Here is a 26,950-nt window from a genome sequence, read left to right on the forward strand (position 1 = left end):
ACACATAAAAAACTCTATTGTCTCCAGACAAGCCATCAGATACAATCGGATATGTTCCATCCCTATGGATAGAGACAAAACCTTGGTGGAATCAGAAAGACCTTTTTGAATCAGGGCTACCATCCAAGAACAATTGAGAACCAGATTACAAGAGCCAGCACAATATCAAAGAACCACCTCCTACATTAAAAAAACAAACAAGAAAGCAACTGGGTGTCTCTAGTAGTGTTGAGCCACCCCCGTAGTGTTCGAGTTCGGTTTGGTTCGTCGAACACCCGTATGTTCGCCGAACTGTTCGTCGAACACCTTCGAACACTGTTAAAACCAATGGCAGGCAAACAAAAACACATAGACACACATAGAAAACACCTTCAAAGGTGTCCAAAATCTGACAAACTGCTCAGAAGACACAACTAACACATGGAAAAGTGACAAGTACATATAGTCATGCGAAAAGAAAAGAGGTGGAGGAGTAAAAGGAGGGGGAGACACAGATATAGGCATGTCATGCCCTTCTAAAACCAAAAAAGTGCGAAGCCGACACGGCCAGTCCGTTCCTGCCCGTGCGACCTCCGTGTCGCCGGGTTTGTGCCAGAGCTGTGGTGGACCCTGACGGCCCACCCCCCTCTCCCAATACTGGTGCCTGTCTGCTGGTGGGTCGAGCGAGCCCCCCTGCGGTGGAGGCAGGTCTAAGCTTTTTAATTTAAATTGTCTCTCTAATTTGAATGAGTACACTTTAAATCCTTTTACAAGGATCTATTGGAGGGCAAGTCTGATGCCAGCAGCTGCGGGAATTCCAGCTCCAGTAGCGTTCACTAAAGCTGCTGCAGTTAAAAATCTTCTATAAGGATCGAGCTTGGCGGTCCACCGCAAGGCGTCCTACCGCCAGTCCCAGCCCCTGCGCCTTGGGGTGCCTCCCGATGCTCTTCACTGAGTGTCCCAGGGGCCCGAAGCATTTCCTTTGAAAAAATTAAGTGTCCAAACTACAGGTGGTGTAGCTTGCTTAACAGCCGGGATAATCCGCTGACTAGCAGACACTACTACTAGGCACAAAGTATTTCCTGGGCTAGATGCAGTTAAAAATTTGTAATTAGATACTCTCGTTGGATGCTGAGAAAGCATTCCATAGAGTCTCCTGGCACGCCATATATTATTCTCTTAAAAAGCTTGGGGTACGGGTCTAGGGGACCCTTTTATAAGCAAAATCACGGCCCTGTATCGCAATGCGTCACCTAGGCTGAAGATAATTGGAACATTTTCATCACCGTTCATAATCACCAATGGGACAAGGCAGGGATGTCCTCTGTCCCCTCTCTTATACATCCTAGTGACGGAGCACCTGCTCTCATCAATTCGCCATAGCCCCAATATTAGGTGGATTGAGGTGGGAGGCACCGAGTACAAGTGCTCTGCATTTGCTGATGATGTCCTAGTATATATCACTCAATCACATATGTCCATCCCTGCTGTTATGGCTGAAATAGGTCACTTTGTTACATGGTCAAATTTTAAAATCAATGCAGCGAAGTCTGAGGCCCTCGATGTCTCCCTCCCCAAATCCATACAGGATTCCATCCAGTCCAACTTTCCCTTTGCCTGGCCCTCACAGGGTATCAAGTACTTAGGAATTCGTATTCATAGAGACCTCTCCCGTCTATGTTATCTTAATTTTGGGCCCTTTATTGAACAACTCCATACAGACCACGGTTGGCAAGTTAGAACTGTAAGATTCACTACGTGAACCACTGGTGTTTTGTGGAAAAGCACATGTACAATGTGTTACAAATTATTATGCGAAAAGTGTTTAGGTGTGATAAGGTAAGAATTTTTTTGTTTGTCAGTTAAACTCAGTGATGGCGATGTGTGTCAGGGCTCTTTATATCATTGTAAGCAATTGCAGACACCTGTGCTAATTAGTTTGGCAGGTGTATCCAATGAAAGGCAAGACTACTTAAGAAGGCTGTCCCACATTATTAAGCAGCCTACATTTTCTGCCAAAATGGGAAAGAAAAAGGATGTGTCGGCTGCTGAGAAGCAACAAATTGTGGAGTGTTTAGGTCAAGGCATGACTACAATCAACATTGCCAAGACACTTCATCCTGATCATCGCACAATCAAGAAGTATGTAGCTGATTCACAGTACACACGTGTGCGTGCTGATAAGGGAAAATTGAGGACTCTCTCCTACAGGTAATCACGTCAGGTTAAAAGAGCAGCGGCAAAAAAGCCTTGTCATAGCAGCAGACAAGTTTTTGAAGCAGCTGGTGCCTCCAACGTCCCCCGAACAACAAAATGCAGGGTCCTTCAGAGGTTTGCAGCTGTGCGTAAGCCATCTTGTCGACCTCCTCTATCCACTGTACACAAGCAGAAACGGCTCCAGTGGGCAAAACAATACATGAAGACTGACTTCAAAACTGTTTTGTTCACCGATGAGTGCCGTGCAACGCTCGATGGTCCAGATGGATGGAGTGGAGGATGGCTGGTTGATGGACACCCCACGCAAACACGGCTATGGCGCCAACAAAGAGGAGGTGGAGTAATGTTTTGGGCTGGAATCATGGGGAGAGAGATTGTCGGCCCCTTTAGGATCCCTGAAGGGGTAAAGATGAACTCCTTAATGTATGTGGAGTTTCTCAAACAGCACTTCCTGCCATGGTTCAAGAAGAAGAACCGTGTATTCCGCAGCAAGATTATTTTCATGCATGATAATGCACCGTCTCATGCTGCACATAACACATCTGCATCTCTGGCTGCTATGGGCATAAAAGGGGACAAACTTATGGTGTGACCCCCATGCTCCCCTGACCTCAACCCCATTGAGAACCTCTGGAGCATCATCAAAAGGAGTGTCTATGATGGCGGGAGGCAGTTCAAATCTAAGCAACAGCTCTGGGAGTGTATTCTGTCCTCGTGCAAAACAATTGAAGCAGAAACCATCCAAAACCTGACAAATTCAATGGACGAGAGAGTTCAGAAGCTCCTTTCAAACAAGGGGTCCTATGTGCAAATGTAACATCACCTAGAATAAAGTTTTGAGTTGAAAACTGTTTGATTTCAGTTTCTAATAACCTGCCAATGCTTATAATTTCAAAAATGACCATATTTTTGTTCTTTATTAAAAAGAAAAGGTTGATCGAAGAGTGTGGGGGATCTAAGAGTGTGGCAACCCAGTAGTCAGGATTATTTCGAATTCTGACAATCTGAGGGTCATGTCGCAGGTAGTGCAGCAAGAAGGCAATCATGTGTCTTGCGCATCTAGGAGCCCCAAAATTATTTTCTGAGCTAGATGCAGCTAAAAATTATTATTAATTTGAAAGCTGGTGGAGCTTAGTATAGATGGCCTAATAGAATCAGTACTGCACACTGCTACAAAGCCCAAATTATTTTCCAGCCAAAATACAGATAAACATGATTAGTAATTTTAAATCTGGTGGAGTGTAGTATAGATGGCCTGATAGAATCCGTACTGCACACTGCTACAAGGCCCAAATTATTTTTCAGCCAAGATACAGATAAACATGATTAGTAATTTTAAATCTGGTGGAATTTAGTATAGATGGCCTAATAGATTCAGTACTGCACACTGCTACGAGGCCCAAATTATTTTCCAGCCAAGATACAGATAAACATGATTAGTAATTTGAAGCTTAAAACAGTTGGAGAGGTGATTTTAACAAATCATCAAGCTTTTACTCTCCCCAGGATGACACAGGGGTAGAAAAGTCGTTTCGGATCCATGATTTGTTCATCTTTATGAACGTGAGTCTGTCTACATTATCAGTGGAGAGCCGCGTGTGCTTATCTGTCAGCACACCACCAGCAGCGCTGAACACACGTTCAGACAGAACGCTGGCTGCGGGGCATGACAAGATCTCCAAGGCGTAAGTGGCGACCTCCGGCCATTTATCCAGATTGGAAGCCCAAAAAGAGCAAGGGTCCAGTGACACAGTCATGGCTTCAATGTTTACTTGGAGATACTCCTGTACCATCGTCTCTAGGCGTTGACTATGTGTCAGACTTCTTGTCTCCTGTGGCCTTGCAAAGGATGGGCTAAAAAAGAGGTGAAATGATTCCGCAAAATTGATGTTACCAGCAGATACTGTGTTTCTGTTACTTTTTGAGTGCTGAACACTCGACGGTCCCACGGTTGGCAAGTTGGAACTGTGAGATTCACTACGTGCACCACTATTGTTTTGGGGAAAAGCACATGTAAGATTCTGCAACAGTCTCTGCTGATACTCCTGCATGCGTGCATCTCTTTCTATGGCAGGAATAATTTCTGCAAATTTACTTTTGTACCGGGGATCTAACAGTGTGGCAACCCAGTAGTCAGGATTATTTCTAATTCTCACAATTCGAGGGTCATGTTGCAGGTAGTGCAGCAAGAAGGCACTCATGTGTCTTGCGCATCCAGGAGCACCAAGTCCCTGTTGTGTTGGTGGCGAGGTAACAATCATGCTTCCTTCCTCTGCCCTCTCCCCCCAACCTCGCACAACAGAAATGTGATCAAGGTCTCCGTCATCTGATGAGTCTTCCATTAGTTCGTCCTCCACTTCTTCCTGGGCTCCTGCACCTTCCTCACTAGTTTGGCTGCTACCATGCGCCCTGGTAAAACCATCTCCCCCACCCTCACATGCCTGCCGCCTTGGTGCTGCCGACCGTCTGGACCTTGCAGATGTTAGCCCTTCCGCATACAACTCCTCCTCTACTTCCTCCACCTCCTCTTGTGCCACCACCTGACTCCGAATTCTGTTTAACATGTGCTCCAGAATGTAAATCACCAGAATAGTCATGCTGATAATGGCATCGTCAGCACTAAACATCTTCGTCGCCATTTCAAAACTGTGCAGAAGGGTGCATAGGTCCCTGATCTGAGACCACTCCTCCAGCGTGATTTGCCCCACCTCTGGATCTCGTTGGCCCAGGCTATACGTCACAACATATTGCACCAGGGCTTGTCGGTGTTGCCACAGTCGCTGCAACATGTGCAGAGTTGAATTCCACTGGGTAGGCACATCGCATTTTAGCCGGTGAAGTGGCAGCCCCAACGACTTCTGTAGAGATGTAAGTCGCTGAGCTGCGGGATGTGAACAGTGGAAGTGAGCACACAGCGACCGTGCCCTCTGCAGAAGGCCATCTAGTCCGGGATAGTGGGCTAAAAATTGCTGGACAACCAGGTTCAACACGTGAGCCATACAAGGCACGTGTGTGACATTGCCCCGGCGAAGGGCCGCACCGAGGTTTGCAGCATTGTCTCACACGGCCTTCCCTGGTTTCAGGTCCAGTGGAGACAACCATTCATCAAACTGGTTCTCCAGAGCTGACCACAACTCCTTAGCTGTGTGACTCACATTTCCCAGACATTTCAAAGTAAAATCCGCCTGATGACGTTGAGCCCTGCTGCCAGCATAGTAAGGAGGTGTGCAGGATCCCTTCTGCGCAGTTAGAAAGCTTGTGGCATGACCAGACAGGCTTTGGGTGCAGGTGGAGGACCGAGAGGAGGTTGAGGAGGCAGAAGCAGTGGAGGAAATTTGAGATAAAGAGGATTGACGCACAACTCGTGGGGACGGCAAGACTTGGACAGCAGCCCCTTGTCCTGCTGTCACCATAGTTACCCAGTGCCCAGTCAGCGACATGTAACGCCCCTGTCCATGCATACTCGTCTAAGTGTCTGTGGTGAAATGCACCCTGTCACACACAGAGTTTCTCAAAGAAGCGGTGATGTTGTGTGCGACATGCTGGTGGAGCGCAGGCACACCTTTCTTTGAGAAGTAGTGCCGACTGGGCATCTGGTACTGGGGCACTGCGACGGACATAAGGTCTCGAAAATCCTCTGTGTCCACTAGGCGGAAAGGCAGCATTTCTGTAGCCAAGAGCTTGCAGATGGTGAAATTCAACCTCTTAGCTTTCTCATGGCTAGGAGGAAATGGTCTTTTACTTGTCCACATCTGAGGGACCGAGGGCTGGCTGTTGTGCTTAGACGGGGTTGAGAAGGGTGTCCCCGGCAAACTACTGGTCTGTGAGGAAGATGCAGGCGGACATGTTACGTTGCCTTGATCCAATGGTGGTGCTCTCGATGTCGGACAGCGCTGAACACCAGCTGGTGTTTCCACCTCCAAAGAAAATGATGACCTGCCAATCAAGCTGGCTGTTGCGGGTAAAGAGGTGGCAGGTCTGCATCCCAAAACAGGTGTGACTGCTGTCCCCCCAGTCACAGAGGATGAAGAGGCCGCGGATGCACAAGATGTGGCAGACGGTGGTTGGCCCTGCTGGCTAGGCCGCATTGTAGCACAGTGAGCTTCCCACTGCAACTTATGCTTCATATCCATGTGCCGGTTCATGCATGAAGTACTCAAACTATTTATTTTTTGGCCTCTACTTAGCTTTTGCTGACAAATGTTACAGATAACACGAGTTGGGTCATCTTTATCGATCTGAAAAAATGCCCAGGCTATGCAAGGCTTAGCACCCATGCGACCTGAAGAGCCACCACGACTTGTGGTTAGAGGCAGAGTTGTGTTTGAGGATGCAGTTGTTGACGTGCTTCCAGTACTACGTCTCTGTCCAGGAAGGTGCAACTTGACCTCGTCGTCACTAGCATCCTCCTCCTCCTCCTCTGCTGACCTCATCTCTTGGCTGACTGTGGGTTGAGAGTAAGTGGGATCTCCAACCTCGTCATCATCACCCTATGTGTTATCACACCCGTCGTCCTCAGAGCCAACCTCTTCCTGCCCTGACAAAAAACTAAAGTTGTCGCTCCAATCAGGTATTTGAGTCTCATCATCGTTTTCCTCATTGTCTCCACCAACAGGAGTTACAGTTTGGGAACGAGGGTCTACATTATGGTCAGAAACTTCTGCGTCTGGTCCTGGATCCGACTCATAAAGATTCTGGGCATCAGTGCAGATCATTTCCTCATCTGGATTCACAGAAGCTCTGGAGCCGACCTCTGATTCCCAGGCTATAGTATGAGTAAACAGCTCTGCAGACTCAACCATCTGTTCTACCCCATACACAGACGGGCAGCTGGAGACTTGGGAGCTGTGAGGAAGCAAGTGCGATTGGGGTGACACCTCTGAGGACTGGTGTATTTGTGATGTTGAAGTTGAGGTGGAGGAGAGCCCACTTAAAGGAGCACTTGATATCCGTTGAAGCACCTGCTGTTTTTGTGCCTCATCTGGAATTTGTAGCGATTGGCGTGGCGATAAGAAAAAGATCTTATCACATTGTCCGCTAAAAGAAGTAGATATCTTAGTTTGGCTGGAAGATGGTCTTTCTTCTGCAGATATTACTGTTGCTTTAACACCTACCCCACGGACACAACCATTTTTTTCCCTTCCCAACACGCCTATTCCCCTTTCCACCAGCAGCAGGCCTTTTTCCACTCATTTTGGTGGTTAACTAATTCAAAACTCTGGAGTTGTTTGCACAAAAAACAATGGATGGGAACCGAGCAGAGCTGAGTGGCCAAACTGTGGTATTAGCCCAAAAGAATTGGCTGGGTTAGATGCAGATAAAAATTATATTGAACTTGCAACCTGGTGGAGGTTAGTATAGATGGACAAATAGAACAAGTCCCACACACTGCTACAAACCAAAATATTTTTTCAGAGCTAGATGCAGAAAAAAATTATATTGAATTTGCAACCTGGTGGAGGTTAGTATTGATGGACTAATAGAACAAGTCCCACACACTGCTACAAGCCGAAATATTTTTTCAGAGCTAGATGCAGAAAAAAATTATATTGAATTTGCAACCTGGTGGAGGTTAGTATAGATGGACTAATAGAACAAGTCCCACACACTGCTTCAAGCCAAAATATTTTTTCAGAGCTAGATGCAGAAAAAAATTATATTGAATTTGCAACCTGGTGGAGGTTAGTATGGATGGACTAATAGAACAAGTCCCACACACTGCTACAAGCCGAAATATTTTTTCAGAGCTAGATGCAGAAGAGAATTATATTGAATTTGCAACCTGGTGGAGGTTAGTATAGATGGACTAATAGATCAAGTCCCACACACTGCTTCAAGCCGAAATATTTTTTCAGAGCTAGATGCAGAAAAAAATTATATTGAATTTGCAACCTGGTGGAGGTTAGTATAGATGGACTAATAGAACAAGTCCCACACACTGCTACAAGCCGAAATATTTTTTCAGAGCTAGATGCAGAAAAAAATTATATTGAATTTGCAACCTGGTGGATGTTAGTATAGATGGACTAATAGAACAAGTCCCACACACTGCTACAAGCCGAAATATTTTTTCAGAGCTAGATGCAGATAAAAATTATATTGAATTTGCAACCTGGTGGAGGTTAGTATAGATGGACTAATAGAACAAGTCCCACACACTGCTACAAGCCAAAATATTTTTTCAGAGCAAGATGCAGATAAAAATTATATTGAATTTGCAACCTGGTGGAGGTTAGTATAGATGGACTAATAGAACAAGTCCCACAGACTGCTAGAAGCCAAAATATTTTTTCAGAGCTAGATGCAGATAAAAATTATATTGAATTTGCAACCTGGTGGAGGTTAGTATAGATGGACTAATAGAATGATGCTATGCCTAAAAGGTTTTACTTCACTAGGTGCAGTAAAAAAAATTGTATTCTATACACAGGTGGTGTAGCTTGCAACACAGATAGGCTTCTCCACTGACTAACACACACTGCAAGAGGACAAAAAGTATTTGCTTTGCTAGATTTAGCCAAATGCTGTGAAAAAAACTTGCACAGCAGTGGCACAGACCTGCCTGGCAAAAAGTGATAGGAACTGATGTAACCTAGCCCTGAAAAGGACTGCAATTACAATTAGTCTTTACTCCCAACCTATCTATTTAAGAGCACAGACCTGCCTGATAAAAGTCGTAGGAAATTATGTAACCTAGTCCTTAAAAGGACTGCAATCACAACTATTCCCTACTCCCAAGCTATCTGTAGATTTGTGCGAAAATTGGCTTGAAATTATAGTATAGCGCACACAGCAACAGTGTAACACGCAGCTGCTGCAGTGAGAAAATGGTGGCGACGGGGAAAATGGCTGGGTCTTATAGGGCAAGGACATGTGACATACATTGCCAATGACACATGCCCTTGCATGTGTGAAAAAAAGCAGTTTGCTCCATGTGTGCGCTGCTGATAGGCTGACAGATTGCACCTCCCCACTGTAAATGCGGGAAAGAGAAAAAAAAATGGAGATCTTCATTATTTCTGCAGAGATCCATCCCCTGCCCCTCCCCCCGCCCCGCTGTACACTGAAACTGCGTATTAACATTAATTTTCAGCATTACTGAGAAAAAATCCAGTTATGATTTTGGTGCACGAACAGTTATCGAACATAACCTCGAACAGCCGAATTTTTCTCAAATTGTTCGTGTTCGCCGAACGGCTCGAACACCGCCCAAAACAGCTCGAATTTGAGATTGGCGAACAGTTCGAGTTGAACACCGCTCATCTCTAGTCTCTAGTAGTCAACTACAATCCAAATCTGGAGGTGCTAAGGGGAGCTGCATGGAAACTAGAACCTTTACTACAAAAAGATGCCCGATTACAATCCATATTGCCAGACTCCTCACTTCTGTGTTTCAGGTAGCCCCCAAATCGAAGAAGCATCATTGTCAGAAGTTTCCTGTCATCTCCACCAGCTACAGGAACCTTTCCCTGCAACCAGAAAAAATGTAAAACCTGTCCATTTATAATGACCACGGACAAGATAAAGATCCCCAACTCACATCAGGTCTACAAGATCCCAGGTACTTTCAGCTGCATCACATCTAATGTGGTGTACTTAATTATATGTATCAAATGTCCAGCTGGGGGTCTGTATGTAGGGGAGACAAGGCAAAAACTTAGAACAAGGATGAATTCTCATTGCCACACAATAAAAGAAAAAAGAATAGATCTACCTGTGGCCAAATACTTTTGTTTCACTCACAAATATAAATATTTTAGAAAATCTACAGAACAGATGCAATATTGTGCACAGTATGGTTGGCTGTTACAAAAATGTTTTAGCACGCCTATTTTATTTTTCATCCTTTAAAGGGGTTGTCCACTACTCAGGCAAACCCTTCTCAATCACTATTGTTATGACACAGCATTTAATATTAATTATCCAGATGTATATTTTCAGTAGGTCAAGACACATGGACTATTATTCATGAGTCTCCATGTTGACTCTTCTTGTACGTTGAATTTATATTTGTAAATTGTTGAATAGCTGTAATTTGCCTCTTATATCAGCTCCTACTGCTTATTATACTGCTATCTTTGCAAAACAGAGACTCAGGGTCATTGAACAGTGGATGTTTGCTAAATACGTTGATTACCATTGTATAAGTCCATTTGAGTTGTTGACCTGCAGAGCAATGGAGGACAAACTATGCAAATAGATTAAATGCTCAAACAATGAGAGATGAGCCCCTTCCACCTTCCCCCTGACCTATGGATGATGTCTTGAAGGACAGTTGTGAACTATATAAAAGGGATATGCCTGTGAATCAGGGTGTCTTTTACAAAACCACAGCCAGGAACACTCTACGTGACAGATCTACAGCACACCATGGCTCCATCGAGAGGGACACAGATTTAGATTCCACAGGGTGCCAGTTTAAGGCACCACAGTCCTGGCTGGAGAAATACAGATCTGCTCCATTGACTATCACAAAACCCATGAATACATTTGGATAAGCCAGGTTGGGACCAACTGGTCACCTGGTCCCATGGATATGTTTGGGGTAGCCAGGTTGGGACCCTCCAATCACCTGGCCCCCATGGATATGCTCGGAGAAGCCAGGTTTGGACCCTCCGGTCACCTGGCCCCATGGAAAAATTTGGGGAAGCTAGGGTGGGAGCTTCTGGTCACGTGGTCCCATGGATATGTTTGGGATAGCCAGGTTAGGACCCTCCAGTCACCTGGCCCCCACGGATACGCTCGGAGAAGCCAGTCAGCTAACTAAGCTTGTTGTTAACTCTTCTCTGTGGGTGTCCGCCAAAAGCGGTCTGCCACTGGTCGGGGTAGTGGGCCCTGGAAGCCTCAGAGTCTCTGCAGCTCTAATTCTGGAGAGTCAGTTGAAGGGTGAGACTTTGTGATTTGCTCCATCTTGGGTATTTTGCTGGGACTGTTCTATATGTTATTGTCTGTTTGGTGGTTTAACAAAGTATTGACTGTAGCATCGGAGTCTCTGCCCCCTGCCAGGCAGAGACGCCGTCCCTCTCACCGCCGCGCTCCCTGCCCGGCATCCTCGAGGCTCCTCTTCCTGCTTCTGCCGGCGCGCGCAGCCTCCCGGGCACTGTGCTTAGGGTGCGCGCGCGCTCCCCCCCTCTTAAAGGGGCCGAGCGCTCCCCGCCTTAAGGAGTCCCCGGCCAATTGCCGGAGGTCCTCCCATATATAAAGCACCTCCTCCAATATGGAGGTGCCCGAGCAATAGTTGATGCACAGTGTACTTACCTCTGCTTCAGCCCTCAGGTCCCGCTGCTAGCCTGACTCCTAGTTCTGCCCGCCTGCCTGACTATCAGTCCAGTCCGCCAGCCTGACTACTCTTCAGCCCGACAGTCTGTCTTCCATTCAGTCTGCCAGCCTGTCTATGGGTTTTGCCCGCCTGCTTACCTGGAAGCACCTGCCTGTTACCTGTCAGCCTACCTGGAGGCTCCTGCCCGTCACTTGCCGTGACCACCTGACAGCCTACCTAGAGGCTCCCGCCTGTCACTTGCCGTGACCACCTGTCTGCCTACATGGAGGCTCCTGCCCGTCACTTGCCATGACCACCTGACAGCCTACCTAGAGGCTCCCGCCTGTCATTTGCCGTGACCACCTGACAGCCTACCTAGAGGCTCCTGCCTGTCACTTGCCGTGACCACCTGTCAGCCTACCTGGAGGCTCCTTCCCGTCACTTGCCGTGACCATCTGACAGCCTACCTAGAGGCTCCCGCCTGTCGCTTGCTGTCTCTGCCAGTTCATCTACCCGGACCTCTCGTCAGCCTGCCTGCTGTGCCCATCTGCAGTATCGGTCAGTCTCAGCCATCTGACCCGTGGGAGTCACCTGCTCTCTTACAAGGCCGTCCCCTGAGTAGCACCTGGTCCCTCTGCTCGGTCCCTCCCTGGTCACGGAGTCGTTAGCCGCCGTACGACCTAGGTCGGTCCGAGTTGATACCTAGTTACGCCCCTCTGGGTCCCTCCTTGCACCGCAGCACAGAGGTTCCACCAGCCGGATCCGTAACATTGACAAACTGTCTTACCCACACCCTGTGTTGTCTGAGTAATATTATGCCTAAGGGAGACCCCCGTGTCTTCACAACTGTCTGGTTCCATCGGTGTCAACATTGACTCTCTTGGGACTCACATGACATAACAATCCCAGCAGCCGCTTCACTCTACTAACCTTCGAACGTAACTCACATACGGTGGCAGTGAAAGAACAGCCACAGCTCTGACTTTCTCCAGATGTCAGTTACGTTCAAAGGAGGAGAGAGCGAATACAGCGCTGATTGATGACAGGGATCATAATGTCACGTGAGCCCCAGGAGAGCTAGTGCCGATACTGCTGGGACGGCGCCCACACCGAAGGTCAGTATAGCTACTATTATTTTACTTGGGGGAAACATAATGATTCAGAAGTGGTCGTCTGAGTAGTGGACAACCCCTTTAAAGCCTTTCATTTACTAAAGGTGTTTCCAGTCTTAAAAGAAAAGTCTGCAGTCACTCTATATAACTGTAGAGCTGTGACAGTGTGTGATACATCACATTCAAGATTCTCCTGTATTTCCCATGAAAGTGTGCTGTCATGTGTCCGCAAGTATGCGATTTGAAAACCTACAGTCATATGCCAACTTGACTCACCAAGCTTCTCTCAATAGAAGAGAATAGAGAGAACCTGGATGAGACTAGTTGGCACAAGAGCAAAAGTTTGCAAATTACATACATGCATTGATGTAACTGCCCACTTGCACGGAGAATAAAGGGCAAATGATTCAGCAGTCTGTTGCCATATACAGTGACTGCAGACTTTTCTTCTGAGACTGGACAATACCTTAAGGTCCTTAAAACTATGAGCAGTGCACTATTTCACAATGCAAATGTTTGGACCAGTTATCACATATTTGAATTAACTTTACATGAACTACTAGCGATGAGCAAATCGGTTAGAGGCATATTTAGAAAAAAATAAATAATACTCATATTGCCGGACATTTGTGCTTCAACCGCAGGCCCCTGTCTAGTCCTCCACATATGTACTGTAGCTCCCTCCGGCCTCATCTTTACCTCTGCACTGCACATTCAACGTCTTCTTCCTCTATGTTCACTGTGTGCCTGGGCTCTTGGCGCTGTATAGCTCTCTGATAGTGGGCTGCGGTGACGATACTGGGTAAAAAAATAATATAATGACCTCACCACTAACCTACGTCAATTATGCTCTAATGTCTGCAGAGACCCCAGAGAAAAATAAGGAACATTTATTTCAAATAATTGCTAAATGTATTTCGTAGTCAAAATTGAGCAAAATGTCGAATTAGAATTTTTGCAGATTCACTCATCCCTGTGAACTAACAATTCTGGAGAATGTTTTTTCATAAATCTGGCTTTTGCCATTCATTCCTCTGTTACCTCAATATTAATGAATAAATTGACAAACTGAGGGTTATCATTTGTCTTAATAAAAATGGAGTGTCCTATTCAGTTTAATACTACTAGAACTGATTGGACAGAGTCCGACTGGGTAACATCAGTTGTCAGAGTCCTTAAAAAGATTACATTAGGAATGACATCTTTCAGTAACTTTCACCATGAATGTTTCATTCCTATGCATGACTATTTACAAAACTCGGATGATATTTGGCAGAGGCTTCTCTCATCTTCTTTTCACATAGGCCATTGAAACAATGGTCATGAAAATTAGCAATGCACCTGGCCAACTACCAGGGGAGGAAAAGTTGGTGGCCATGCCTAGATGGCAACAAATCCTAAGAAAAGGTAAGACTATTGATCTGAGGTGAAACCAAAATACAAGTGAATTTGAAGAATAACCCTTTTACTCCCGAGGGTGGTTTGCACATTAATGACCAGGCCAATTTTTACAATTCTGATTACTGTAATTACCCTGGAACGCTTCAACGTATCCCCCTGATTCTGAGATTGTAGTTTGGTGACATATTGTACTTCATGATAGTGGTAAAATTTATACGATATCAATTGCGTTAATTTGTGAAAAAATCGGAAATTTGGCGAAAATGTTTAAAAACTTTGCAATTTTCAAAATTTGAATTTTTATGCCCTTAAATGAGAGAGATATGTCACATAAAATAGTTAATAAACAACATTTCCCATCTGTCTACTTTACATCAGCACAATGTTGGAACCAAATCTTTTTTTTATTGGGGAGCTATAAAGGATCAAAGTTGACCAGCGATTTCTCATTTTTACAACAAAATTTACAAAACCATTTTTTTAGAGACCACATCACATTTGAAGTGACTTTGAGGTGCCTTTATAACAGAAAATAGCCAAAAGTGATATCATCCTAAAAACTACACCCCTCAAGGTGCTCAAAACCACATTCAAGAAGTTTATTAACCCTTCAGGTGCTTCACAGGAATTTTTGGAATGTGGAAGAAAACAATTAACATTTAACTTTTTCACAAAAATGTTACTTTAGACACAATTTTTTTTTATTTTCGCAGGGGTAACAGGAAAAAATGGACCACAAAATTTGTTGTCCAATTTCCCTTGAGCACACAGATACCCCATATGTGGGGAAAAAACACTGTTTGGGCTCACGGCAGGGTTCGGAAGGGAAGGAGCGCCATTTGACTTTTTGAATGTAAAATTTGCTTGAATAATTAGCGGACGCCATGTTGCGTTTGGAGAGTCCCTGATGTGCCTAAACAGTGGAAACCCCCCACAAGTGACACCATTTTGGAAACTAGACCCCTCAGGGAACTTATCCAGGTGTGTGGTGAGCACCTTGAACCCCCAGGTGTTTCACAGAAGTTTATAACATTGAGCCGTAAAAATAAAATTTTCAAATTTTTCCCACAAAAATGTTTTTCACCTCCCAATTTTGCATTTTCATAAGGGTAACAGGAAAAATTGCACCATAACATTTGTTGTGCAATTTCTTCTGAGTAAGCCGATACCCCATATGTGGGAGAAAACCACTGTTTGGGAGCACGGCAGTGTCATTGAAGCAATTCACCGCAGTTTGCTGTTCAAACTACTTACCTACAGGCCAGGTATTTAAAACTGTGTTTTCTCCGTCAAACGGATCACATATACGTTGTCAGAAAATACTGCCATTTCTGACCTCCATTAAAGATTTCCTTTCGTGAGTCATTGAAGCAATTCACAGCAGTTTGCTGTTCAAACTACTTACCTACAGGCCAGGTATCTAAAACTCTGTTTTCTCTATCACACGGATCACATATAAGTTCACTCCAAACTCAGTCATTTGTAGTGAGCGTGGAAGATACTGTCCTCCATTTAAAATGGGCAAGGCACGGAGAACTGGACGTGATGGTAATGGTGCATGCAAAGGCCGAGGAAAAGGCCGTGGGCAAGCTGAAATTGTGCCACAACAAATAATAATGATAATAATCTTTATTTTTATATAGCACTAACATATTCCGCAGTGCTTTCCATACATTATCGTCGCTGTCCCCATCGGGGCTCACAATCTAGATTCCCTATCAGTATGTCTTTGGAGTGTGGGAGGAAACCAGAGAATCTGGAGGAAACCCACGCAAACATGGAGAGAACATACAAACTCCTTGCAGATGTTGTCCTTGGTGGGATTTGAACCCAGGACCCCAGCGCTGCAAGGCTGCAGTGCTAACCATTGCGCCACAAACACCCACATCTTCTTGCCTGACCTTCCTGTCCCAATTTCTAGGGGACCGCAGAACACCACTATTGAACCCAGAGCAGTGTCAAAAGGTTGTTAGTTGGAGAGCAGATAATGCTTCCAGTCACTTAGCCACCACCCTGTCTTCCACACGGTCAAGTCTCAGTAGCCGTGAGTCTGGACCGCATATTCCTCACCCTGATCCTCCTTCCTCCCACCATGCCGAGTACCCAGAGACAACTGATCCCCCACTTGGACACTCTGAATAGCTGTTCACTTTTCCATTTATAGATTCGGGCCACTTGAAGCGGGGCAAGAGGAGATCGGGTGTAGCGATGCCCAAATATTTGAGCAGCCACGGTCACACGAAGGCGACGGTGGGAAAGTGTCACAAGAGGTGGATGATGATGAGACACATTTGCCAGAAAGTCAGGAGGAGGACCAGTGTGCGGAAGTGGAAGACGAGGTGGAGGATGATATAGTAACTGACCCAACCTGGCAGGAGGACATGCAGAGCGAGGGCAGCAGCACACAGGGGAAGGGAGGCAGAGCACCCCAACAGACAGGAAGAAACAGTGTGGTGGCCACAGACAGAAGGCAGGCAACCGTTCCCCGTAACACCAACACGAAGGAAGTTGCCAGTACAAATGTTAGGTCTTACCGAGTCTGGTTGTTTTTTAAATACTCTGCTGATAACCCCAAAAAGGCCATTTGCACCACCTGCAAGGCCAGCATCAGCAGAGGTGGCAAAACGACCAGGCTGACCACCACCAGCATGATCAGGCACATGGCAGCAAAGCACCCGACTTTGTGGGCCGAACCCCAGGGTCCAGGAACAGTGTCTGCGGGTGGCACCATTGCTTCTTCCGCTTTTATGCATGCAAGCCAATCCCCTGTCCATGTTGCATGCGAAGATGCCTCCTGCCCTGCACTTGTCGTTGCATACTCTCAAGTAGCAGCATGAGGAAGCGTGTCCATGTCCTTGTCTCAGCGCAGCGTTCAGTTGTCCATTCCCCAGTCCTTGGAACGCACGCGCAAATATGCAGCCAACATCCCACAGGCCACACTACTAAATTCTCACATTTCACGACTGCTTGTGCTCAAAATGTTGCCTTTTAGGCTCGTGGAGACAGAAGCATTCCGCAACCTGAAGGCGGCGGCCATCCCTTGGTACTCGGTCCCCAGCCGCCACTATTTCTCCCGGTGTGCCGTCCCCGCATTACACAAGCACGTGTCCCAAAACATTAGCCGTGCTCTCAACAGCGCAGTTACCGGTAAAGTCCTCCTAACCACGGACAAGTGCTTGTGGGCAGGGGCGCTACATCTCGCTGATAGCACACTGGGTTAACATAGTGGAAGCCGGGACCCAGACGGAGCTTGGGGCGGAACACGTCCTCCCGACGCCAAGGATTGCGGGCCCTAGGTCAATCAGGGTTGCCCCCACGGTCTACAGCTCCTGCACCTCATCCTCCTCAACCTCCCCTTCCTCTTCAGCCTCCATCTCTGAAATGACCACATCAGTCACAAGCTGGAAGCACTTCAGAACTGCCTCGGCCAAGCGGCAACAGGCTGTGCTGAAGCTAATATGCTTAGCTGAAAAACCGCACAATGCTGAAGAGTTGTGGACAGCTCTGAATGAGCAGGCAGATCTGTGGCTCATACCGCTGAACCTACAGCCAGGCATGGTCGTGTGTGACAATGGTCGGAACCTGGTGGCGGCTCGAAGGCGAGGCGAGCTCACACACGTACCATGCCTGGCCCATTTGCTTAACCTCGTGGTTCACCAGTTTCTCAAATCCTACCTGGAGCTGCCGGATCTGCTTGTTAAAGTATGCCGCCTGTGTGCCTATTTTAGAAAGTCAGCTACAGCTTCTTCTGCCCTTGCAGTGTTTCAGCAGCGTTTGCAGTTTCCGGCTCATAGACAGGTGTGTGATGTCCCCACATGTTGGAACTCTACACTGCAAATGTTGGGAAGGATTTGTGAGCAGAAGAGGGCAGTTGTTGAGTACCAGCATCAACAAGGCCATCGGTATTCAGTTCAGACTCCACACATAAGACCTCAGGAGTGGACATGGATGTCAGACATATGTACCATCCTCCAAAACTTTGAGGACTCCACCAGGATGGTGAGCGGCGATGACGCCATAATTAGCATCACCATCCCGCTTCTCTGTCTTCTGAAACGCTCTCTGCTCACAATCAAAGAGGATGCATTGCAGGCGGAGCATGATGAGATGGAGCAAGGAACCATACAGGGTGATTACACACAGCCAAGCCTCATCTCATCCCAAAGTGGATTGGGTGACAATGAGGAAGAGGAGGAGGAGGAGGAAGGACAGGATCTAGTTTCATGCACTATAGACGGTACTACCTGCACCGCTGTCATACCGTCTGTTCAGTGTGGATGGCCAGAGGACAGAGAGGAGGAGGAGGAGAGCATGGTCAGTCATCCTCTTAGTGAGGACACGGAAGTCTTGCCTGTTAGTAGTCTGGCACGCATGGCTGAGTTTATGTTACGCTGCCTTTCCCATGACCCTCACGTTCTCAAAATTTTGGGTGACAGTCATAACTGGTTGGTGACACTTCTAGACCCACTACAAGGAGAACTTTATATCTCTTATTCCTGAGGTGGATAGGTCTACAAAAATGGGGCAGTACCAGAAGGCCCTTGTTGCGGAACTATTAAAAAAAATTCCCATCTGAAAGCGCTGGCGGCAGAGGGCACACTTCATTGGACAACCAAGGAGTACAGGCGAGAGAGACACAACTTCAATCCAGCAGAGGCAAGGGAACACTGTCAAAGTTCTGGGAGAGTTTTCTCAGACCCTCCCATCGCACAGGCCCTGAGGCGCGGGGTACTCTCACAAGGAGTGCAAAGTTTGGGAAGATGCTGAGGGAGTACCTTGCCGACCGTACCAACGTCCTCCGTGATTCCTCTGTGCCTTATAATTATTGGGTATCCAAGCTGGATACGTGGAATGAACTGGCTCTCTATTAGTGTTGAGCCACCCCCGTAGTGTTCGGGTTCGGTTCGGTTCGTCGAACACCGGGATGTTCGAGGAACTGTTCGTCGAACTGTTCGTCGAACACCTTAGAACACCGTCGAACACCGTTAAAACCAATGGCAGGCAAACAAAAACACATAGAAACACATAGAAAACACCTGCAAAGGTGTCCAAAAGCTGACAAACTGCTCAGAAGACACTCTCTTTAAAAAAGCCGGCCGGCAAATTCAGCAGCGGCATACACCGGTACCCGACAATTTAGACAAGAAGGAATAGAGCATCACACATAGATTAGATAGATAGAAACATGTCAGTCACACATATAAGAAGCACAGTGACAGTGTTGGTTACTGCACTTGTCATTTAGTGTAAAGGATTTATTAAAAAAAATATTAGTGTTTTCATGCACCGTCTCTTTAAAAAAGCCGGCCGGCAATTCAGCAGCGGTACCCGACAATTTAGAACAGAAAGAATAGAGCTTCACACATAGATTAGATAGATAGAAACATGTCAGTCACATATATAATAAGTACAGTGATAGTGTTGCTTACTGTACTTGTCATTTAGTGTAAAGGATTTATTTAAAAAAATAATAGTGTTTTCATGCACTGTCTCTTTAAAAAGCCGGCCGGCAATTCAGCAGCGGTACCCGACAATTTAGAACAGAAAGAATAGAGCTTCACACATAGATTAGATAGATAGAAACATGTCAGTCACATATATAATAAGTACAGTGATAGTGTTGCTTACTGTACTTGTCATTTAGTGTAAAGGATTTATTTAAAAAAATAATAGTGTTTTCATGCACTGTCTCTTTAAAAAAGCCAGCCGGCAATTCAGCAGCGGTACCCGACAATTTAGAACAGAAAGATAGAGCATCACACATAGATTAGATAGATAGAAACATGTCAGTCACATATATATGAAGTACAGTGATAGTGTTGGTTACTGTACTTGTCATTTAGTATTAAAATAAAGGATTTATTATTAAAAAAATTGGCGTGGGGTTCCCCTTAATTTTAGGCTCTAGCGGAGGTTAAGCAGACGGCTGGGGCAGATGTTTGAAGCCTGGGAAGGGGGTAATACCCACTGAGCTTCCCAGGCTACTAATATCAGCCCCCAGCTGAATACATAGCCTTTACTAGCTATTAAAATGGGGGACCCCCCAAAAAAATGACGTGGGGTCCCCCCTAATTTAATAGCTAGCAAAGGCTAGGCAGACAGCTGGGGGCTGATATTAATAGCCCAGGAAGGGAGCCATGAATATTGGCCCCCTCCCAGGCTAGAAACACCAGCCGTCAGCCGCCCCAGAAATGGCGCATTCATAGGATGCGCCAATTCTGGCACTTAGCCTCGCTCTTCCACGCTGCCCTGGTGCGGTGGCAGGGGGTAATAGGGTTGGGGTTGATGTCAGCTTATAATGCCAGCTGACATCAAGCCCAGGTTAGTAATGGAGAGGCGTCTATAAGACACCCCCATTACTAACCCCATAGTCAAAGTTAAAAAAAACACAAACACCCAGAATAAAGTCCTTTAATTGAAATAAAGACACAATCCTTTATTGTTCTAAATTAAACCATACTTACCATCACGCCCATTCCAGCTGAAGCCAACGATCTCCTGCAATAAAAGAAAAATAATAAAGCAACCTCATCCTTACCTTTCCATGGTTCCCACGACAGCTTCAGCTCTGCTACATCGAGATGACAGGCTGGACCGCAGCAGAACGCCGCCATCCAGCCTCTCATCCCGCAGACACTGAGAAGCGCAGGCTTGCTTGCGCTGCTCAGCGTCTCTCTGTGACGACATCCAGATGAGCCGAGTTCATGTCCAATGAACTCGGCTCACCTCATGCACGTCACTGACAGCGTGGGAAAATTCTCACGCTGAAGCGGTGAGTGCAGGAGAATTCTCCCACGCTGTCAGTGACGTGCATAAGGTGAGCTCATGTCCAATGAACTCAGCTCACCTCCTGCACGTCACTGACAGCGTGGGAGAATTCTCCTGCACTCAGCACTTCAGCGTGAGAATTTTCCCACGCTGTCAGTGACGTGCATGAGGTGAGCTGAGTTCATTGGACATGACCTCGGCTCATCTGGATGCCGTCACAGCGAGACAGTGAGGAGCGCAAGCATGCCTGCGCTTCTCAGTGTCTGCGGGATGACAGACTGGATGGCAGCGTTCTGCTGCGGTCCAGCCAGTCATCTCGATGTAGCAGAGCTGAAGCTGTCGTGGGAACCATGGAAAGGTAAGGATGAGGTTGGTTTATTATTTTTCTTTTATTGCAGTAGATCGTTGGCTTCAGCTGGAATGGGTGTGATGGTAAGTATGGTTTAATTTAGAACAATAAAGAATTGTGTCTTTATTTCAATTAAAGGACTTTATTCTGGGTGTTGTGTTTTTTTTAAATACTTTACTAGAAATTCATGGCGGTCATGTCTAATACTGGCGTGACCCCATGAATTTTGGGCTTGGGGCCAGCTGATAATACCAAGCTGGCCCTAACCCCTTTATTACCCAGTGAGCCACCGCACCAGGGCCCTGGATGAGTTGGGTACAGCGCCAGAAGATGGCGCTTCTATGAACGCGCCATTTTCCGGGGTGGCTGCGGACTGCAATTTGTAGCGGGGGGGGGGCCCAGAAAGCTTGGGCCTCCCTGCGCTGCAGATTCCAGCCCCCAGCTGCCTAGTTGTACCTGGCTGGACACAAAAACAGGGCGAAGCCCCACGTACTTTTTTTTTAATTATTTCATGAAATTCATGAAATAATTAAGAAAAAAAGGCCTTCCCTATATTGTTGTGTCCGGCCAGGTACAAATAGGCAGCTGGTGGTTGGGGGCAGCCCGTTCCTGCCTGCTGTACCTGGCTGGACACAAATATAGTGCGAAGCCCCACTTCAATTTTTTTTAATTATTTCATGAAATTCATGAAATAATTAAGAAAAAAAGGGCTTCCCTATATTGTTGTGTCCGGCCAGGTACAAATAGGCAGCTGGTGGATGGGGGCAGCCCGTTCCTGCCTGCTGTACCTGGCTGGACACAAATATAGTGCGAAGCCCCACGTCAATTTTTTTTAATTATTTCATGAAATTCATGAAATAATTAAGAAAAAAAGGGCTTCCCTATATTGTTGTGTCCGGCCAGGTACAAATAGGCAGCTGGTGGTTGGTGGCAGCCCATTCCTGCCTGCTGTACCTGGCTGGACACTAATATAGTGCGAAGCCCCACTTCAATTTTTTTAAATTATTTCAGGAAATTCATGAAATAATTAAGAAAAAAAGGGCTTCCCTATATTGTTGTGTCCGGCCAGGTACAAATAGGCAGCTGGTGGTTGGGGGCAGCCCGTTCCTGCCTGCTGTACCTGGCTGGACACAAATATAGTGCGAAGCCCCACTTCAATTTTTTTTAATTATTTCATGAAATTCATGAAATAATTAAGAAAAAAAGGGCTTCCCTATATTGTTGTGTCCGGCCAGGTACAAATAGGCAGCTGGTGGTTGGTGGCAGCCCATTCCTGCCTGCTGTACCTGGCTGGACACTAATATAGTGCGAAGCCCCACTTCAATTTTTTTAAATTATTTCAGGAAATTCATGAAATAATTTAAAAAAAATTGACGTGGGGCTTCGCACTATATTTGTGTCCAGCCAGGTACAGCAGGCAGGAACGGGCTGCCCCCAACCACCAGCTGCCTATTTGTACCTGGCCGGACACAACAATATAGGGAAGCCCTTTTTTTCTTAATTATTTCATGAAATAATTTAAAGAAAATTGACGTGGGGCTTCGCCCTGTTTTTGTGTCCAGCCAGGTACAACTAGGCAGCTGGGGGCTGGAATCCGCAGCGCAGGGAGGCCCAAGCTTTCTGGGCCACCCCCGCTGCAAATTGCAGTCCGCAGCCACCCCGGAAAATGGCGCGTTCATAGAAGCGCCATCTTCTGGCGCTGTACCCAACTCATCCAGGGCCCTGATGCGGTGGCTCACTGGGTAATAAAGGGGTTAGGGCCAGCTTGGCATTATCAGCTGGCCCTAAGCCCGAAATTCATGGGGTCACGCCAATATTAGACATGACCACCATGAATTTCTAGTAAAGTATTTAAAAAAAACACAACACCCAGAAAAAAGTCCTTTAATTGAAATAAACACACAATTCTTTATTGTTCTAAATTAAACCATACTTACCATCACGCCCATTCCAGCTGAAGCCAACGATCTCCTGAAATAAAAGAAAAATAATAAAGCAACATCATCCTTACCTTTCCATGGTTCCCATGACAGCTTCAGCTCTGCTACATCGAGATGACAGGCTGGACCGCAGCAGAACGCTGCCATCCAGCCTGTCATCCCGCAGACACTGAGAAGCGCAGGCTTGCTTGCGCTCCACAGTGTCTCTCTGTGAGGGCATCCAGATGAGCCGAGTTATTGTCCAATGAACTCGGCTCACCTCATGCACGTCACTGACAGCGTGGGAAAATTCTCCTGCACTCAGCGCTTCAGCGTGGGAGAATTCTCACACTGAAGCGCTGAGTGCAGGAGAATTCTCCCACGCTGTCAGTGACGTGCAGGAGGTGAGCTGAGTTTATTGGACATGAGCTCACCTTATGCACGTCACTGACAGCGTGGGAAAATTCTCCTGCACTCAGCGCTTCAGCGTGGGAGAATTCTCACGCTGAAGCGCTGAGTGCAGGAGAATTCTCCCACGCTGTCAGTGACGTGCAGGAGGTGAGCTGAGTTCATTGGACATGAGCTCACCTTATGCACGTCACTGACAGCGTGGGAGAATTCTCCTGCACTCACCGCTTCAGCGTGAGAATTTTCCCACGCTGTCAGTGACGTGCATGAGGTGAGCCGAGTTCATTGGACATGAACTCGGCTCATCTGGATGTCGTCACAGAGAGACGCTGAGCAGCGCAAGCAAGCCTGCGCTTCTCAGTGTCTGCGGGATGAGAGGCTGGATGGCAGCGTTCTGCTGCGGTCCAGCCTGTCATCTCGATGTAGCAGAGCTGAAGCTGTCGTGGGAACCATGGAAAGGTAAGGATGAGGTTGCTTTATTATTTTTCTTTTATTGCAGGAGATCGTTGGCTTCAGCTGGAATGGGCGTGACGGTAAGTATGGTTTAATTTAGAACAATAAAGGATTGTGTCTTTATTTCAATTAAAGGACTTTATTCTGGGTGTTTGTGTTTTTTTTAACTTTGACTATGGGGTTAGTAATGGGGGTGTCTTATAGACGCCTCTCCATTACTAACCTGGGCTTGATGTCAGCTGGCATTATAAGCTGACATCAACCCCAACCCTATTACCCCCTGCCACCGCACCAGGGCAGCGTGGAAGAGCGAGGCTAAGTGCCAGAATTGGCGCATCCTATGAATGCGCCATTTCTGGGGCGGCTGACGGCTGGTGTTTCTAGCCTGGGAGGGGGCCAATATTCATGGCTCCCTTCCTGGGCTATTAATATCAGCCCCCAGCTGTCTGCCTAGCCTTTGCTAGCTATTAAATTAGGGGGGACCCCACGTCATTTTTTTGGGGGGGTCCCCCATTTTAATAGCTAGTAAAGGCTATGTATTCAGCTGGGGGCTGATATTAGTAGCCTGGGAAGCTCCGTGGGTATTACCCCCTTCCCAGGCTTCAAACATCTGCCCCAGCCGTCTGCTTAACCTCCGCTAGAGCCTAAAATTAAGGGGAACCCCACGCCAATTTTTTTAATAATAAATCCTTTATTTTAATACTAAATGACAAGTACAATAACCAACACTATCACTGTACTTCATATATATGTGACTGACATGTTTCTATCTATCTAATCTATGTGTGAAGCTCTATTCTGTCTGTTATAAATTGTCGGGTACCGCTGCTGAATTGCCGGCCGGCTTTTTTAAAGAGACGGTGCATGAAAACACTATTATTTTTTTTGATAAATCCTTTACGCTAAATGACAAGTACAGTAAGCAGCACTGTCACTGTACTTCATATATATGTGACTGACATGTTTCTATCTATCTAATCTATGTGTGATTCTCTATTCTTTCTATTCTAAATTGTCGGGTACCGCTGCTGAATTGCCGGCCGGCTTTTTTAAAGAGACGGTGCATGAAAACACTATTATATTTTTTGATAAATCCTTTATGCTAAATGACAAGTACAGTAAGCAGCACTTTCACTGTACTTCGTATATATGTGGCTGACATGTTTATATCTATCTAATCTATGTGTGAAGCTCTATTCTTTCGGTTCTAAATTGTCGGGTACAGGTGTATGCCGCTGCTGAATTGCCGGCTTTTCATGTTTCACTGTTGGCACGGTTCCCATCGATTTGGGCAATCACTGTAATGCCACAACCACCATGGCTGTGGCATTACAGTGAGTGGCAGACAATCCCTGCATGATTGGTGCTCTAAATAGCGCCAGACATGCAGGACACGCTTTTGGTGCACGAACAGTTATCGAACATAACCTCGAACAGCCGAATTTTTTGCAAATCGTTCGGGTTCGTGGAACAACTCGAACACCGCCCAAAACAGCTCGAATTTGAGATTGGCGAACAGTTCTAGTCGAACACCGCTCATCTCTACTCTCTATGCCTTGGAGGTCCTGGCCTACCCTGCCGCCAGCGTTTTATCAGAGGGGGTTTTTTAGTGCTGCTGGTGGAATTATAACTGATAAATGCATCCACCTGTCAACTGAAAATGCTGACAGGCTGACTCTTATAAAAATGAACAAGGACTGGATTGGGCCAGACTTCTCAACACCACCGAATGATAGCAGCTAACATAAACTCAAATCCAGTGTCTTTTCTTGGGAGGTGTATTCCTATGCACCTTTTCACACCCACACATGGGTATACCCTTCCTGATTTTTCCTATTTGCTCTTGTCCTCCTCCTTCTCCTCATCCTCCATCACCATATCACCAGGGTGACCGTGGTACGTGATGCAACACCCACCTAATTTATTTAAAGGGGTAAATGTTTGTCAGCCCATACACTTAGTGCATGGGCATTACAAGTATAGGAGGCCCGCTCCTTTCTAATGGGAACATTTTTTTATGAGGCCCTCCTCCACGTCTCTTCCAAAGGGCATTGAAGTGCCTCCAAATTTTTGGCAGCCCTTGCATTCACTGGATAGGCCAACGCTATGGGAGACTCTCTCCTTTCTAATGGGAATTTGTCGCTACTGTGGCCCTGCTCTCTGTGTCTTTAAATTCATAGTGGGGTTTTTCCTAAAATTGGTCAGCCGTTGGACTCACTGCATACCCTATAACTGTATAGCAGACCCTCTCCTTTCTAATGGGAACATGTCGTACTTGTTACTGGGGCCCTGCTGTGTGTCTTTAAATTCTTAGTGGGGTTTTTCCAAAAATTGGTCAGCCGTTGGACTCACTGCATACCCTATAATAGTATAGCAGCCCCTCTCCTTTCTAATGGGAACATGTCGTACCTTGTTACTGTGGCCCTGCTCCGAGTGTCTTTAAATTCTTAGTGGGGTTTGTCCTAAAATTGGTCAGCCGTTGGACTCACTGCATACCCTATAACTGTATAGCAGACCCTGTCCTTTCTAATGGGAATATGTCGTACCTTGTTACTGTGGCCCTGCTCCGTTTGTCTTTAAATTCTTAGTGGGGTTTTTCTTAAAATTGGTCAGCTGTTGGACTCACTGCATACCCTAAAACTGTATAGCATTTTTTTTACTGAGACCCTCCTCTATGTCTCTTCAAAGGGGTATTGGGTTGCATCCAAATTTCTGGCAGCCCTTGCAGTCACTGGATACGCAATAACAGTATAGGAGGCCCACTTGTTAATAATGGGAACAACAAAGCATAGCCGGCTGATGGCTCTCTAACAATTGCTAGGGCCGACTGCTGGCCTTTTAAGAATAGTAAGGGCCGTCTGATGTCCCTGTAAAAATAAGCTTTATGACTTTCAGAGTCCCTCCATCATAAATAAAAAAGGATGTGTCTGATGATGTGTCACACACCACATTGCCAGATAAGGTTGAAAAATGTTAAAATAACATTTCCCGGTGAATGCATTTGTCATAAAAAATAAAGTAAAAAAAAACAAAACAATAGGATCTTTCTTTAGTATAAAAAACAGTGTCACCAGTTTAACCTCAA

The sequence above is a fragment of the Phyllobates terribilis genome, unplaced genomic scaffold (genome assembly GCF_046119375.1).
Source record: "Phyllobates terribilis strain yellow unplaced genomic scaffold, ASM4611937v1 Scaffold_7__3_contigs__length_470593459, whole genome shotgun sequence".
Taxonomy (NCBI): Eukaryota; Metazoa; Chordata; class Amphibia; order Anura; family Dendrobatidae; genus Phyllobates; species Phyllobates terribilis.